Source organism: Anopheles merus, chromosome 3R (genome assembly GCF_017562075.2).
Source record: "Anopheles merus strain MAF chromosome 3R, AmerM5.1, whole genome shotgun sequence".
Taxonomy (NCBI): domain Eukaryota; kingdom Metazoa; phylum Arthropoda; class Insecta; order Diptera; family Culicidae; genus Anopheles; species Anopheles merus.
Window position 1 is genome coordinate 17,718,130 of NC_054084.1, and position 17,079 is coordinate 17,735,208.

At 43.2% G+C, this 17,079-nt stretch overlaps 1 protein-coding gene and 2 long non-coding RNA genes across 3 annotated transcripts in view; all 3 read left to right on the forward strand.

The window, feature by feature from the left end:
• The first annotated feature begins 1,024 nt into the window (after positions 1 to 1,024).
• On the forward strand, positions 1,025 to 2,842 carry LOC121597591. Its single transcript, XR_006005432.1, has 2 exons — positions 1,025 to 1,300; positions 2,657 to 2,842. It is a non-coding gene; the product is annotated as an uncharacterized LOC121597591 (long non-coding RNA).
• Positions 1,307 to 1,826, forward strand: LOC121597592. The gene is made up of 2 exons (XR_006005433.1): positions 1,307 to 1,553; positions 1,636 to 1,826. It is a non-coding gene; the product is annotated as an uncharacterized LOC121597592 (long non-coding RNA).
• Positions 2,843 to 8,503: 5,661 nt separating the features above from the next.
• Positions 8,504 to 17,079, forward strand: part of LOC121597589 (trafficking kinesin-binding protein milt) — an 87,851-nt gene continuing 79,275 nt past the window's right edge. Inside the window, exon 1 of the mRNA XM_041923456.1 lies at positions 8,504 to 8,608. The gene's annotated coding sequence lies outside the window, so the exon portion shown is untranslated. The remainder of the gene's footprint in view (positions 8,609 to 17,079) is intronic.

Here is a 17,079-nt window from a genome sequence, read left to right on the forward strand (position 1 = left end):
CATGGCAACTGACGGCTAACAGTGACGAGGTGTGTGAGAAAGTTACCAAATCGTTCTATCGGTTTTAGCTCATAAGCCGTAGGAGTGTTTTGTATTGTTCTATTTGCTAGAAATTAAAAGGGAAAAAGTAAAAGTAAAAATTAAAAGGGAAAAAGTAGTTTTTGAGAAAGAGGGAAGTGTGTGTGTGTGTGTGTGTGTGTGTGTGTGTGTGTGTGTGTGGCGCCATCATACATCGATCGTGAAAAACGAGCGATTGTTTTTTTTTTGCAGCCGTGACGCTAGAAGGTGGTGAATAATTTTAATTATGTTCTGTTTTCTTCGCAATGTAGCAGCAAGTTTTTGGATGGATAAATTATCAATCTCCGAGCAGCAGATCCGTTCGTGATTCGTGTTTGGTGAAAAAAATAAAAAAATACATCCTCAAACACAAGAAAAGAAAAGCAAAACAAAGTTCGAGTGCGCGAGTGTAACCTGTGTGTGTGTGTGCACATTGTTTCTCTCTCTCTTGCTCTCGCTGTGTTTCGGTGTGTTGTATGGTTGTAAAAATTGGCCATAAATGCTCTCACGGGGAGTGAAAATTTTCTTCACGAAAACGACGTAAACCCGTTCATCCCCCCCCCCCCCCCCCCCCCCCCCCGTTTCTTCCATCCACACACTTAACGACGACGGGAGGCAAAACCTCGTCGGAAAGGAAGCAAAGCCAAAAAAAGGTCCGAAATAATACTAAAAAAATAGTGAAGGGGCACATACAACACACACACAGCAACCCGTGTGTGTGTGTGAGTGTGTGGGGCTACACCGGAATCAGACGGTGGAACGAATCGACGTCAGAAACGGAGAGTAAGCAGGCTAGTCGAAAAACTCGTAGTCACATTGCTTGGTTTTTCTTTCGCGAAAGAAAATATAAGCAAACCCCCGCTTTGGGCCTCATCATCCCCCCCCCCCCCACCTTTCTACCCGGTTCTGCTCTGGTTGATTGCCATTTTCCACGTGTGGGAGCGCGCGCGAGTGTGTGTATGTGAAGAGTGATTTAGCTGGGAGGTGAGGAAGCGTGGGAAAAACGAGCAATAGAATAGAACGCCCCGCGTACCCAGTGCGTGCAAGGATAACAGTGTCTATCCTTATCGTGACAGCTTAACGAGAGAGCGAGAGAGAGAGAGAGAGAGTGTGAAAGAGCGAGTGAGAGTAGTAGACGCTGTGTGGTCCATCATCATCGATGCCAACGAAGGGAATTGCAATCGAAGGAAGCCATCACTAGTCGCGAAAGCTGGCCGCTGCTGCACATCATAATTGCACAAAAGTAGGTACAATTCTTCAAGCAAAAAACAAATGGCGAATTTGGCCTTTCGGTGCAACAATGAAGAAGATGGGAGGTTTAGCTGTGTTGGTTCGGTCTCAGCACACACCACCACGGGTTATGTCATCTGCGCTTTTTTCCGATGTGTAGTAGCTGGGGCTGGGGCAGCTTGATCTTCGGCAGTACCAAAAACAAACGCGCGTGCACAACTCACGCACGATCGTGTGCTGCTACCGAAGTGTTTACAGCTGTGTGCGTGAGTGAACTGTTGTATCCTCGCAGCTGATTTCATTGGCAGAACAACAATTCACTTTTTTTTGTTTGCACATTTATTTTAGCATCTTGAAATGGTCACACCAAAAAACTGTTGGAGCTTTGCGGGAATGATTGGACTACTTGGATTGTAAAATTGCAAAAAAAAAACTCCAAGCACCTAGATGTCGATGATGGAGCCCATCTTTTATTTAGTCCACTATTTGGACCGGATGACGGAAACGACCACCCGTGCCTGAAGCTCACGGGAACCAGGTCTCCGTTTTACAGTTCTCTCGTAGTGCGTACCAAACCGTCGATTGACCCTAACCTTGAAGGCATTTGATGGTAGCGTTCTCTCCCCTCAACGACTTTTCGGAGCCACAATTTTGTGAGGCAGGTGTAAAAAAGAAGCCCCCCCCCCTCGCCGAATAAAAAACGGTAGCAAAACGTGGAAATCATCACGATGCGTTTTTTTTTTACCATCACCACGACGACGATCGCGCTTTTGTTTAATTCATAAGAAGGCATGGCATGAAACTAAACCGTTGGACCCCAGTCGGCATGGCCCAGCTACCGCAGGAAAGAACCAGAAACGCACGAATATCAAGTTCAAAGTGTGTGCGAAATGTGTAGCTGTTTCATTTTTGGATTGTACACCTAGTGTGGCATGCCAAGATGCCGGTCCAAGAGCTTACGGCTGGTGGGTGCTGATGCAGAACGCCTACGGGTGCTCACACATGCACACAGAGACGCATGCCACGACACACTTTTTTCCTGCCTGGGGCGCAATAATTGCACCTGTAGTGAGGACGAAGCTTGCCACCCGTAGGTGACCGAGTTTGCGTATCAAATTGCATAATTTTATCGACCGGCAAAGTGGAAACGATTTCACCGATAAACGGGGTGCCAAAACGGTGGTGTTTTCGTTTTCTTAAGATTTGCTTTTATACATGTTTATGGGTGATTTTAATTTTAATTTGGTTATCACTTAAATGGCGAATTTTATGCTCTCGTTTAAGCATGCGATCATAAGGGAATACTTAAATTGAAGTCATAATGTATGGACACTCGAAATAATACATGATTTTTCATTTCTTTTTTTAGGAAAAACAAAACAACGAAGCGCACAACAGTGAGCGAAGAATACAGTATCGGAAAATGCACAAATCAGCCGGCTGGAATGATTTAACTCTACCGCGGCTGTAACCCACAATCCCTCTGTCGCACAATCATTGCGTTCGTACAATCATCGCACACCCAACCGGTACACATCATTTCATCAGACAAGGGTAAGTAAGCACTTTGGAGTGTGCTGCTGTATGATGCCCCTTTCGCGCGTTAATCTGCCTGCTTTGCCCATCATCATCAGTGAAATCATCCCCTACGCATTCTGCATTCGTGGTGCCAGATAACGCGTCTAGTGTCTGGTGGAAACTTATCATCCCCAGCAGCTTATCATGGTTTGAGGGGTTTGCTGTTATCGTGCCAAGCCTTAGCAAGCTTGCCAAAGGTTGTGCTGCGTGGGTGCAATGACGAGTTCTGATAAGCTGTCCGCAAAAACAAAACCGCCTCGTACTCATTATTAGGATGTGTTGTAATTACAGTGCAAAAACGGTCGATAAAATTGCGTGTTAATTACCTTTTAAGGCGTTAGGTGTACATCCAATCGGTATGGTCGATAGCTTGATAAAACATGCCTTCGTTTGATCGTTATTTCGTTGAAATTTTGTTTCAAATCTATTTTCATAGCGACTGATGGTAAACATCCTTTTACAAGGAATACACGACAAACATGTGGTGAGCTTATGTAGGCATCTTAGCATAGAAAAAAACGCCAAAAAAGCTAACCCTACCTCTGCTCGAAAGTGAAAGATTTATGTTTCGGAATCTATAAATTGTTCGCCGTAGGGTGTACCGCCGCCCGATAAATCCGGCTTAAAGTTACGAACATCACTTTTAAACCCATCACAGTCCATCTTCTTCCGAATCGTGCACCTTTGGTGCGTGCTCCATCTTGTTCCACTTTCACGGTTTGAACAAACCGAAACAAACGAGCCAAAACGTGCAACAACACGTGCCGGTTTACAAATTCTTTCGTCGGCGGAAAACTGATCCGCTCTTTTGGGTTTCAATTTTCCTCGTTTGGCACTTAATTAGAGGGTTACCGTTGTTCCCTCTAGGCTACCGCTCTCGATCTCTGCAACACAATCCGTTCATCGTACGGTGTTTGGCGTGGTGGCTGGGCATGGCATGTGGAAATGTTGCTGTTATATTGCCCTGTCTCAGGCTTCCGGTTGCGCTTATTCATGTGTTTTCTTGGTGCTTGATGAATAACGGCTTGGTTTACACTCTACTCGGTGAATGTGATAAGGTCATTTCACTTTCAACGACGCTGTCGGAATGGACGCTAAAATTAGATGATTTAATTGGAGCTGTTTTAATGTTTCATAAAATATTAAGATAGTGATTAAATGCTGTAACAATTTCTGAATGAATTTAACTTGTAAATATGCTAGCTGAGGTGTCTACTGACTTATTATGCTTAAAATTGTGCGTGATGGTAGTAAAGCAAAAACAGATATAGCATCTACTCTAGTATAAACGCATGCATGAAACTGGGTCTGTTCCCTGTCATACTAAATTATCATTCCTTGCGTTTGCAAACATGCATTTACCGTCCGGATGGCCCACGAAACCCACGTAGTCGTTAAGTTGACACTTTACACCGGTGCAGTTTCGGTTTGTTTTCAAAAATAACTCCGTACTTTTGGAGTCAGCACAGACCCACGACTGGCTAGAGGTGTCGGAGCTCCAATTAAATCCCACACAAACATTAACGAGAGAAGAATGTTAATGTCCACCATTTATGTAGCTTGGTATGTTGTGCTGAAGTGTTGTGAGCCTTAACTTTTGTAGAAACAAAATCTGGGCAAAAAAAAAAAAAACATAAAAAGTATATTTTCACAGCAGCTTTAAAATCCCGGAAGCACTCCCGCATATAGCCCTTAAACTGCAAAAACGAGAGGAAAAAGAAATAGAAGCTTCTTATTTTTTACCTCCTACCCAGCCGATGCATTCCGGAGACGTACTCCGGGAATAGAACCAAGCCAACGTGATTCACCGCATCATTCAAGACTGAAACTCTGTCTCTCTCTCTCTCCCACAGAGCCCTAACGAAGGTTTTAGGAAAGATGGTCTATTAATAGAACGTGAATCCAATGCATTGAATGTGGCTTCTTCGATCGCTGGTACAGTTTTACCCCACCGGAGATCTTTGAGTGGTTTGCAGCGTTGAAGTGTCTACCAATGGAGAAGCCAATAATGCCTTTGGTGGGCTAACGTTTCGATCGCTTCTGCCAGTTATAGACTCGTATCTGCAAATCGCAAAGATTGCACCATGAACTCTTTGTATTTGTATAGGCTTCATATTCTAGATCCCTTTTTTATCTGGTGGAAATTGCCACAGAGCCGGGCATACCATGCTTACCTGTTCCCTCTCTTGGCCGATGGTTGGTAACGGCCTTCGACTTTGTGAGCGTGCATTTTGACGTCACACGCCTGATAAGAACTGCACAAATGCTCAGAAAAGAAAGAGCGAGGGGCTTGTCTCGTGATCACGGAAGGTCGTGTAGCCCTTTGCCGTTGCTTAGTTTGACGCCGTCGGCGGGGGGGGCTTGACAAACCTAGCCTCAACTTTATTATCGCTTAATCATATGACAGCTCAAACAGGGATGATTCCGTTCGTGTAGCGGTTGTGTAATTCCTCGCTGCCCAGAAGGGATTTCCCCGTGTGAAAAAGGTGCTTTGAACTGCAGGTTTGCTTGGTCAATCGATTATTTGTATAGCATCTGTGATTGTTTTAAGAAATTAGCACATTTTTGTGAAGAATACTAGTAGTACTAGGTAGTACTGGAAGCAAATGCTGAAAATAACGCACATGTCCTAGATCAAAAGCCAAGAGAGCTTTTTATTGGATTGCTGAATCCTCTATCCATGATTGCGCTAATGTAGGCAAGGATGGTTCCATTCTGTCTAGCTAGTCTGGCTAGCTTGTCTGCTGTCACATCTTTTGTCCTTTTTTTTTCTTGCCGAGTATTAAGAGACGGAACATGCGATAGGACTGAGCTATTCTTTCTAAAAAAGAAACTGAAGGAAAGATCAATGGCATATTACTCTTTTATACTACGTTTTTGGTGTTGCGACAAAAAATGACAAATAGAGAAAGAACTTCATTTGTCCTTCAATATGATGTCACCATTTTATCACGTATGCTGTTTCCGTTATCTTACGATATGTAGTTTAATATCACTAGGTGTATACGTTTTTTAGTACATCGTTTTGGAAACTAGGTCATATCGGACAGCTGTAAAGCGGGTAAAAATTATGATAGATGGCTTTCTTTTTACGTCAGTCCTACAATTTTAACTACTTAAGACTTGTGGTTTTGTTTTTTTGTGTTATATTTTTGCACTTTTTGAGACAGTCTGTAGAATGTTAAACGATACATTGATTGTTCGTTATTTCTATTCACTTTAGCGACTATTTCCTGTGTTGTTATACTATTACTTGTTATACTACGAAAGACGCTCTGGCTCATCCTGTAAGGTCGAAGAGCATCGATTCATCCAACTCATACTACCAAGGATTGGCTCTCCGATTGCACGGTATAATAAGTCTAGAAAGGCTCTATAATCGCCATGATCGACATGACCACAATGCTCTTTACTTCAAAGAAGAAAATACTTTGATGAACTTAAAATGACAGAGGAGGAGAATCAATTCTACTAATCTGCTTCTTCATCTGGATATAACTTATGACATACAGGGATCATATGTTGGCTGTATATTGCAAGTTTGCCATACCTAATGCCTAATTTTGTCCAGTTAAATCGCATTTGCCGTCGTTACTTTTAAGCGACAGACACCAATGGGAATCGAACCTCGGCTGCCCTTGAAAGGACCCGATACATGTTTCATGGGACTACTAGGTTGCCTGTTTTTTACATATTTGACATGTGAAGAACAAGCGTTCTTCATTAAAAAAAATCATTAAGAACGGGCCAGGGTTGCGCCTTGTAATTAATTTTCTACTAAAGCATTCCATGACTTTTATATACCCAAATCAGAATTGATGTAGCTCTTCCTCTTGATGTATTTGTGGATTTTGTGATTTATTGTTCTTTTTTGTTGACATTGAATTGTGTTTTTAAATAAATGTAGGGAAATGAATACATTAATAACAGAAATATTTTGAAACAAAATAATTTCTACTACTGTTTTTTCCTTTTCCGCATTTTTACATTCCCTCAAAACACACGTTCACTCTCATAATGACCTCCCTTTGTCTAAACTCGCTAAAGGGAAGATTGTCTGCAATGATGCGGCGGCGGTGGCGATTTTTTTTTTGCTCTTCCTGCACCCGGCCGAATATTTCGCAAATTTAGCGTGACCTCGCAACACCGGGCCAACCGGCGGACGGCAAGTGCCTCGGTACGTTCGGAAAAGTGCATACGTGATTTGGCGCACACGTTTATCTTGCACCGGTGGGTGACGAGGTGGCCGGATCGGAACGCTGGAGCATAGCGGAGTGGAGCGGGAACACATTGCTCCGTATGTGGTGGTGCTGCCGCGTATAGATTGCTGGAAGTGGGACAGATACCGCAAACGCAGCTGGGGAAGTGTTCGTCGCACACGTCGCGTACCTGTGTCTATGTAAGCGCGCACATGAGTTGTTTGGCGAAGCAAATTTTTTTTCGCTACTCGTCTGATTGCTGTTACCAGCAGCGGGCCGCCATGCGTTTGACGGTGAGGGGCATTTGATTCACATGTTTCTTGACAATGAGCCTCGGTGTGTAGTGTATGTTTTGGTAGCCATCAAATTGTAGGATTGCGGGAATGATTGGACTACTTGGATTGTAAAATTGCAAAAAAAAAACTCCAAGCACCTAGATGTCGATGATGGAGCCCATCTTTTATTTAGTCCACTATTTGGACCGGATGACGGAAACGACCACCCGTGCCTGAAGCTCACGGGAACCAGGTCTCCGTTTTACAGTTCTCTCGTAGTGCGTACCAAACCGTCGATTGACCCTAACCTTGAAGGCATTTGATGGTAGCGTTCTCTCCCCTCAACGACTTTTCGGAGCCACAATTTTGTGAGGCAGGTGTAAAAAAGAAGCCCCCCCCCCTCGCCGAATAAAAAACGGTAGCAAAACGTGGAAATCATCACGATGCGTTTTTTTTTTACCATCATCACGACGACGATCGCGCTTTTGTTTAATTCATAAGAAGGCATGGCATGAAACTAAACCGTTGGACCCCAGTCGGCATGGCCCAGCTACCGCAGGAAAGAACCAGAAACGCACGAATATCAAGTTCAAAGTGTGTGCGAAATGTGTAGCTGTTTCATTTTTGGATTGTACACCTAGTGTGGCATGCCAAGATGCCGGTCCAAGAGCTTACGGCTGGTGGGTGCTGATGCAGAACGCCTACGGGTGCTCACACATGCACACAGAGACGCATGCCACGACACACTTTTTTCCTGCCTGGGGCGCAATAATTGCACCTGTAGTGAGGACGAAGCTTGCCACCCGTAGGTGACCGAGTTTGCGTATCAAATTGCATAATTTTATCGACCGGCAAAGTGGAAACGATTTCACCGATAAACGGGGTGCCAAAACGGTGGTGTTTTCGTTTTCTTAAGATTTGCTTTTATACATGTTTATGGGTGATTTTAATTTTAATTTGGTTATCACTTAAATGGCGAATTTTATGCTCTCGTTTAAGCATGCGATCATAAGGGAATACTTAAATTGAAGTCATAATGTATGGACACTCGAAATAATACATGATTTTTCATTTCTTTTTTTAGGAAAAACAAAACAACGAAGCGCACAACAGTGAGCGAAGAATACAGTATCGGAAAATGCACAAATCAGCCGGCTGGAATGATTTAACTCTACCGCGGCTGTAACCCACAATCCCTCTGTCGCACAATCATTGCGTTCGTACAATCATCGCACACCCAACCGGTACACATCATTTCATCAGACAAGGGTAAGTAAGCACTTTGGAGTGTGCTGCTGTATGATGCCCCTTTCGCGCGTTAATCTGCCTGCTTTGCCCATCATCATCAGTGAAATCATCCCCTACGCATTCTGCATTCGTGGTGCCAGATAACGCGTCTAGTGTCTGGTGGAAACTTATCATCCCCAGCAGCTTATCATGGTTTGAGGGGTTTGCTGTTATCGTGCCAAGCCTTAGCAAGCTTGCCAAAGGTTGTGCTGCGTGGGTGCAATGACGAGTTCTGATAAGCTGTCCGCAAAAACAAAACCGCCTCGTACTCATTATTAGGATGTGTTGTAATTACAGTGCAAAAACGGTCGATAAAATTGCGTGTTAATTACCTTTTAAGGCGTTAGGTGTACATCCAATCGGTATGGTCGATAGCTTGATAAAACATGCCTTCGTTTGATCGTTATTTCGTTGAAATTTTGTTTCAAATCTATTTTCATAGCGACTGATGGTAAACATCCTTTTACAAGGAATACACGACAAACATGTGGTGAGCTTATGTAGGCATCTTAGCATAGAAAAAAACGCCAAAAAAGCTAACCCTACCTCTGCTCGAAAGTGAAAGATTTATGTTTCGGAATCTATAAATTGTTCGCCGTAGGGTGTACCGCCGCCCGATAAATCCGGCTTAAAGTTACGAACATCACTTTTAAACCCATCACAGTCCATCTTCTTCCGAATCGTGCACCTTTGGTGCGTGCTCCATCTTGTTCCACTTTCACGGTTTGAACAAACCGAAACAAACGAGCCAAAACGTGCAACAACACGTGCCGGTTTACAAATTCTTTCGTCGGCGGAAAACTGATCCGCTCTTTTGGGTTTCAATTTTCCTCGTTTGGCACTTAATTAGAGGGTTACCGTTGTTCCCTCTAGGCTACCGCTCTCGATCTCTGCAACACAATCCGTTCATCGTACGGTGTTTGGCGTGGTGGCTGGGCATGGCATGTGGAAATGTTGCTGTTATATTGCCCTGTCTCAGGCTTCCGGTTGCGCTTATTCATGTGTTTTCTTGGTGCTTGATGAATAACGGCTTGGTTTACACTCTACTCGGTGAATGTGATAAGGTCATTTCACTTTCAACGACGCTGTCGGAATGGACGCTAAAATTAGATGATTTAATTGGAGCTGTTTTAATGTTTCATAAAATATTAAGATAGTGATTAAATGCTGTAACAATTTCTGAATGAATTTAACTTGTAAATATGCTAGCTGAGGTGTCTACTGACTTATTATGCTTAAAATTGTGCGTGATGGTAGTAAAGCAAAAACAGATATAGCATCTACTCTAGTATAAACGCATGCATGAAACTGGGTCTGTTCCCTGTCATACTAAATTATCATTCCTTGCGTTTGCAAACATGCATTTACCGTCCGGATGGCCCACGAAACCCACGTAGTCGTTAAGTTGACACTTTACACCGGTGCAGTTTCGGTTTGTTTTCAAAAATAACTCCGTACTTTTGGAGTCAGCACAGACCCACGACTGGCTAGAGGTGTCGGAGCTCCAATTAAATCCCACACAAACATTAACGAGAGAAGAATGTTAATGTCCACCATTTATGTAGCTTGGTATGTTGTGCTGAAGTGTTGTGAGCCTTAACTTTTGTAGAAACAAAATCTGGGCAAAAAAAAAAAAAACATAAAAAGTATATTTTCACAGCAGCTTTAAAATCCCGGAAGCACTCCCGCATATAGCCCTTAAACTGCAAAAACGAGAGGAAAAAGAAATAGAAGCTTCTTATTTTTTACCTCCTACCCAGCCGATGCATTCCGGAGACGTACTCCGGGAATAGAACCAAGCCAACGTGATTCACCGCATCATTCAAGACTGAAACTCTGTCTCTCTCTCTCTCCCACAGAGCCCTAACGAAGGTTTTAGGAAAGATGGTCTATTAATAGAACGTGAATCCAATGCATTGAATGTGGCTTCTTCGATCGCTGGTACAGTTTTACCCCACCGGAGATCTTTGAGTGGTTTGCAGCGTTGAAGTGTCTACCAATGGAGAAGCCAATAATGCCTTTGGTGGGCTAACGTTTCGATCGCTTCTGCCAGTTATAGACTCGTATCTGCAAATCGCAAAGATTGCACCATGAACTCTTTGTATTTGTATAGGCTTCATATTCTAGATCCCTTTTTTATCTGGTGGAAATTGCCACAGAGCCGGGCATACCATGCTTACCTGTTCCCTCTCTTGGCCGATGGTTGGTAACGGCCTTCGACTTTGTGAGCGTGCATTTTGACGTCACACGCCTGATAAGAACTGCACAAATGCTCAGAAAAGAAAGAGCGAGGGGCTTGTCTCGTGATCACGGAAGGTCGTGTAGCCCTTTGCCGTTGCTTAGTTTGACGCCGTCGGCGGGGGGGGCTTGACAAACCTAGCCTCAACTTTATTATCGCTTAATCATATGACAGCTCAAACAGGGATGATTCCGTTCGTGTAGCGGTTGTGTAATTCCTCGCTGCCCAGAAGGGATTTCCCCGTGTGAAAAAGGTGCTTTGAACTGCAGGTTTGCTTGGTCAATCGATTATTTGTATAGCATCTGTGATTGTTTTAAGAAATTAGCACATTTTTGTGAAGAATACTAGTAGTACTAGGTAGTACTGGAAGCAAATGCTGAAAATAACGCACATGTCCTAGATCAAAAGCCAAGAGAGCTTTTTATTGGATTGCTGAATCCTCTATCCATGATTGCGCTAATGTAGGCAAGGATGGTTCCATTCTGTCTAGCTAGTCTGGCTAGCTTGTCTGCTGTCACATCTTTTGTCCTTTTTTTTTCTTGCCGAGTATTAAGAGACGGAACATGCGATAGGACTGAGCTATTCTTTCTAAAAAAGAAACTGAAGGAAAGATCAATGGCATATTACTCTTTTATACTACGTTTTTGGTGTTGCGACAAAAAATGACAAATAGAGAAAGAACTTCATTTGTCCTTCAATATGATGTCACCATTTTATCACGTATGCTGTTTCCGTTATCTTACGATATGTAGTTTAATATCACTAGGTGTATACGTTTTTTAGTACATCGTTTTGGAAACTAGGTCATATCGGACAGCTGTAAAGCGGGTAAAAATTATGATAGATGGCTTTCTTTTTACGTCAGTCCTACAATTTTAACTACTTAAGACTTGTGGTTTTGTTTTTTTGTGTTATATTTTTGCACTTTTTGAGACAGTCTGTAGAATGTTAAACGATACATTGATTGTTCGTTATTTCTATTCACTTTAGCGACTATTTCCTGTGTTGTTATACTATTACTTGTTATACTACGAAAGACGCTCTGGCTCATCCTGTAAGGTCGAAGAGCATCGATTCATCCAACTCATACTACCAAGGATTGGCTCTCCGATTGCACGGTATAATAAGTCTAGAAAGGCTCTATAATCGCCATGATCGACATGACCACAATGCTCTTTACTTCAAAGAAGAAAATACTTTGATGAACTTAAAATGACAGAGGAGGAGAATCAATTCTACTAATCTGCTTCTTCATCTGGATATAACTTATGACATACAGGGATCATATGTTGGCTGTATATTGCAAGTTTGCCATACCTAATGCCTAATTTTGTCCAGTTAAATCGCATTTGCCGTCGTTACTTTTAAGCGACAGACACCAATGGGAATCGAACCTCGGCTGCCCTTGAAAGGACCCGATACATGTTTCATGGGACTACTAGGTTGCCTGTTTTTTACATATTTGACATGTGAAGAACAAGCGTTCTTCATTAAAAAAAATCATTAAGAACGGGCCAGGGTTGCGCCTTGTAATTAATTTTCTACTAAAGCATTCCATGACTTTTATATACCCAAATCAGAATTGATGTAGCTCTTCCTCTTGATGTATTTGTGGATTTTGTGATTTATTGTTCTTTTTTGTTGACATTGAATTGTGTTTTTAAATAAATGTAGGGAAATGAATACATTAATAACAGAAATATTTTGAAACAAAATAATTTCTACTACTGTTTTTTCCTTTTCCGCATTTTTACATTCCCTCAAAACACACGTTCACTCTCATAATGACCTCCCTTTGTCTAAACTCGCTAAAGGGAAGATTGTCTGCAATGATGCGGCGGCGGTGGCGATTTTTTTTTTGCTCTTCCTGCACCCGGCCGAATATTTCGCAAATTTAGCGTGACCTCGCAACACCGGGCCAACCGGCGGACGGCAAGTGCCTCGGTACGTTCGGAAAAGTGCATACGTGATTTGGCGCACACGTTTATCTTGCACCGGTGGGTGACGAGGTGGCCGGATCGGAACGCTGGAGCATAGCGGAGTGGAGCGGGAACACATTGCTCCGTATGTGGTGGTGCTGCCGCGTATAGATTGCTGGAAGTGGGACAGATACCGCAAACGCAGCTGGGGAAGTGTTCGTCGCACACGTCGCGTACCTGTGTCTATGTAAGCGCGCACATGAGTTGTTTGGCGAAGCAAATTTTTTTTCGCTACTCGTCTGATTGCTGTTACCAGCAGCGGGCCGCCATGCGTTTGACGGTGAGGGGCATTTGATTCACATGTTTCTTGACAATGAGCCTCGGTGTGTAGTGTATGTTTTGGTAGCCATCAAATTGTAGGATTGATTCGTTTTTTTTTGCATTGAGAGGGCTCACTGGATTGAAACGGAAGCAGGAACTGTGTGTAACTTCTTTTCTTCAGGTGCTGCTGCTGCTGCTGCTGGTGGTGGTGGGAAATCGCCAAATTGCAGGCATCATTGTTACCGGCGACTGAAGTTCCAGTACGATACGTACGACAAGATTCGGTACGATATCGCATGGTTGTCGCGAAACAGCGTCAGTACACTTGTGTGTTGGTGGGAAGTCGTTTCATGCGTCGATTTATTGCAGCAGTGGAAGTTGCCTGCACCAGACGGGTTCAATTATTTGTGCAGTGAGTGTGAAAGTGACCTGTGAACGGTGGAAGCGTCATTTTCAAGAGATTACCAATATTTTTGGAGATTGTTCAGCGCTGCGTGTCGATATGTGTATTATAAAGAATAATTTTGATATCGTGAGTAATGTTCCCTAAACATTGTTGTAAAATAGAGTTAATTCGGGCGCGTGGGAAGGAACCGGCTTGCCTGAACGCTGATAAAATCCTTTTTCTAGATGCATCCACACAAGAGCCAAGCCACGTGAAGTGCTGATAACAAAGCTGCCCCGTAGGTTTAAACGTTTGGTTTTATGCACCTTAAAAAAAGGAAAGGAATATGGCGCCAGTGACACTTGTATTTAAAGCCTCCGTGTATAGCATTTGCATAGTACAGGAAAGGTTTATTTTGCTTTTTTTTACGCAACCAATATTCCGCGCACTCTTACGGCCAGGATGACAGGTCAGGCGAGTGACATTGAAACGTCGCTTGGAAAATCGATGCAAGGCGTCGTCGGCCAATTTGCGACAGCGCTTTTCTCATCGTCCGTCAATATTTTTTGGGGACGAAAATGAGTCCTTGCCGATTGTGGTGCGTTGTTTTGGCGTTTTAAAATGTACTAAATTTAAGAGAGAGATGTGGTTCAACGGACCAGCACCATGAAAGACAGCGTGGGGAACGTCCTTGTGTGCCAAAAATTTCGCCCATTTGTAAAATCATTTAAACGTTGACGGCTTGAACGCGTTTATTGACAAACTAAATTTAGACTGAAGCCAACAAGCGGGGTTTGTTCTGTTAAAGAGGGTTCCCGAAATATTGCCAAATTTATTGAAATGATTTGACTGATTTTGTGCATAAAACAATAAAGATTGATCGGTTATTCTACTTATTTGCATAAGGCATGATAATTACACATGTTTATGTCCAAAACTGCTGTGAGCAGCGGCTCAAACGACCTTTTCGATCCGAAATTAGCAAAAACAAACATGACCACGGTGTAAAGAGACCGTTTATCGTCAGAGGGTGGATTTATGCAACCTCACGCTTGAGTGTCATATGATGTCGTGCATCATCGACAAATTTATATTTCTCTTAAGCCAACCCTCCCGCACATCTAGCGCTGGCATTTCTGTTCGCCGTAGACACTGGGGGGGGGTAGGATTAAGAAGCGAGACAGATAGCTTGGTGGCTAAACTTTGGCACACAGCGTAAATGACGTAGGTGGTCCTCACGAGATCATTCTTAACGCCAGGCACGAGAGATAATTTGTCAGGTTGGTTGGTTGGTTGCCTTTTTGCTTTACTTTGAACGTCCGAATCGCTAGACATCGGAGACCGACGGTATAATGCAGTTATTTTTAACGATTCATTAACAAAATTTTCCCGCAATTTCGCACCGTTTTTTTTCTTCTTCTCGCACGCACAAAACAGCTGAAATGTCCCAACAGTAACCGCTGTGATGTAATGAGTATGCTATGTTGCTGCTGCTGCTCGTCCTAAGTTGCTCTGTAAAAGGGTTTTCCTGCTATGCAGCATAGTCGATTGGGGGAATACCTTTCTACACGTGTTATGTATGTATCTATGCTGCAGTTTTGTTGGGCGGTGCATTGTTTTGCCGGGGAATATAATTAATTCAGTTTGAAGCTTCTCCACCGAACATCATTCATCCATTCTTTCCTGTGCTTTTGTTTTGGTTCGCGCTTAGAAATCGTATGTTGCCAGCCAGTTGTTGTTGATGAGGTAATGAAATGCCACTATGCTTTTCTTGTGGAGATTTCCGTTTCCTGTTCGGGGTGTGCATACTGGCGTCACTTTTATGGTAATATAATATGTTGGCAAAATGTTGGCAAAACCTCTAAAAAAATCTAGCAAGAGTGCGTTCGAAGCAATGATTTAACACAGCATAAGACATGGGTACAAATATGATATTTATCTTTTCAAATATTTTTATCCAATTATTTTATCCAACATTTTTCGCACATAATCGCACAAGACACCCAACCAGCAATGAAAGAGAAATAACTTTCTTTAAAAAATGTTGCTGATTCCTCCTTCATAGAAGCTTCTATTACTCTGCTTTGAGAGTATGCCTGGGAGTTGTCAAACGATTTTCGTACCGTGCTGACGTCCATTGTACCGTTTGATCGTCTTTTTCTCTGCCCGCGTGTTGAGTCTTCGCTTCGTCGGCGATCGACAGAAAAATTCGCTTGACGATGTTGTTTACACATTCTTGAACATGGCTCGTTGAAGTAAGAGTTGGTGTTAATTATGAACTCTCGACTCGATTTTCCTTACCGGCCACGGTGTCTGATAACAACCACACGTTCTTTAAACGCTTTCGAGAAGCTGGCTAGCCGACTGTGTATAGTCTCACAACGAACGAACAAGGTACAACAGTCGAGTGGTGTAAGTCACTGAAAAGGTAACATCGTGTGAAACTAGTTTTCTAACGAACGGACAGAATGGCACTGAAACCAGATGGTTTCAAGTTCATTTCCTTAGCGAGCGTATGAAAATAGTGGCGAATGGTGATAAATTGTCAGACAAGGTTGATACGATCATCGCTACGGCTTCTTTTTGTGACGGAAATAAAATAAGGATTAGAAGGGCGTGTTTTATGCGCACTCCTGATAGTTGGTAAAAAGGGCTTTAAAGGCACTCTAATGTTAAACTTGTCCGTGTTCTTAAGCTTGAATAATTTTATTATAAAGTCTATGCCAAAGTCAACACAGCAAACTAGTGATGTGCTCTCTTTAGCGTACCCACGTCTCCGATCCGGCTCTGACTATTGTTAGTTCGATTCCGATTCCGGCAAAATGGGAACCCCTAGTTCCATCCGGAGTCGTAGTCGTTCGGAGTCGTACGGAGTCGTCTGGAGACGTTCTGAGTCTTTCGGAGTCGGTCGGAGTCAATGACTACGATTTCAGTGAGATTCCGAAAGACTCAGAACGACTCCTACCAGGACGAATCCGGATTACTCCGAACGACTCCTGACGACTCCGGATGGCTCCGGACGGATTCAGACGATTCCAAACGACTCCGTATAATGCTAGGTGGACTTACCTTCCGGAGTCAGTTCCGAAATTATCGGAGTCAGATTGAAGTCGACTACGGATTTTTGCTAACCTTTCCTATCACCACAATAAACCCTTTTAAAACAAATATATAAAACCAATCTTACTCTACTGAGTCGCGTGCCACTACCGTGACTCATTCCTACTACATCATCGATCGAAACATCTTTCTTAAAGATTGATTGCATTGTTAAGGGTGCTCGCTTTTAAGCACTGTGTACCCTTTGCTATCTTGCATCCTTGCCCGTTTTAGCAGCAACTTCCGGCGCGAGCGTGAACGAACCATGATGGATGCGTCCGCCGTCGGTGTTGGGAGCTACTACTGCTACCACCCCGGTGGGGAATCTATTTTGATTCATCGAAACGAAGTAAACGAAGTGCATCTCGCTAACGAAACTTCGCGACCAATTGGCGTCGAAGCATTGCCGACATGCTGATGGTGGTGCGTGATCCTCATGACGAATCGCTTAGACAGGCGAAGAGTGCGCGATCGTCTTTCTTGGCGTAGA